The sequence below is a fragment of the Corylus avellana genome, chromosome ca4 (assembly GCF_901000735.1).
Source record: "Corylus avellana chromosome ca4, CavTom2PMs-1.0".
NCBI classification, from domain to species: Eukaryota; Viridiplantae; Streptophyta; class Magnoliopsida; order Fagales; family Betulaceae; genus Corylus; species Corylus avellana.
Window position 1 is genome coordinate 5,360,029 of NC_081544.1, and position 1,222 is coordinate 5,361,250.

The following is a 1,222-nucleotide window of genomic DNA, read 5'->3' on the forward strand; positions in this document are numbered from 1 at the left end:
ATTTAAATCATTTTTTTTTCTCTTGAAAATTTTAAATTAAAGGAAGAGATTCTTAGATTCAACAGTGAAGTTTCTTTTATATATATAAAATAAAATAAGAAAATAGGTTTTCATCTTTCATAATTTTCATTTTTTGTTCTTTTTGAAACTCCTCATATTAATTTTTTTTAAAAAAAAAGACGTGTTATTTTAGAATTTGCATAGAAATACTAGATTATTCAAAGCTAAGTGCAAGAGTTCATAATATATTCAAAGTCGACCCGTTTATTTAAACAAGTTAGACCCCTCATTCCTCAATTCTCACTTGCTAATTTTATGTCGAGTTCGCAAGTCTTGTAAAAAATTATCAACTTTAAACGGAACTACGTTTTACTAACTACGGATGATAAGAGTGAGTTTAGAACTACAATTTCACAAATCAAAACTGTGGTTTAAAATCAAAACACATAAAATGTATCATCTCGGAGTATGTTTTTAAGAACACACGAATTAAAAGGTTATATTACAATTTTAAAGAAAAATTATTTGTGTCAATAATTTGTCTATATTTTTTTAATATTCTCATAAATTTAATAGATTAATCATTAGATTTGTGTAGGATTTACATAAGTCCACAAATCTAATGGTTGATTTATAAGATGAGATGTAGAAAATAAGAGAAAAATATTGACATTAATCATTTCTCAATTTTAAAAGACAAGCCGCAATTTTTTCAAATGTTTAATTTTATTTTTAAAAATCATGTTTTGAAATTGCACATTTTGAAATTGCAAATAAATCCTTAGGCGGCTGCTTTTTACCATTATATGTTGCTAATTTGTCTTTTGCATACAAAATTAAACTTATGAATATATATCTTAAAATTATTGTTGGCATAAATTAATTTTAACTTTAATCTCATTAATATGTTTTCTTGGACACCGTACCATGATAAATTCTTGTGTTCATGAAAACAAAATAGCTAGTGGCTCTTGTTAAAATTAAGGAGAAACTTCATAAAGTCCCCGTGAACTTCTAGCCGTTTTGACATACTCCCTTAAATTTTCAAAACTCTCACTTAGGCCCCCTGACCTTTGGTTTTTTCTCACTTTGGACCCTTTTAACTTTTTATACCCATTTTACCCTCAACCAAAATTACGTCGTTTTAGACTCCAACTAAAACTATGTCGTTTTGGACTCCAAAACTACACCATTTTGGGCTTCAAAATTACATCACCACCTA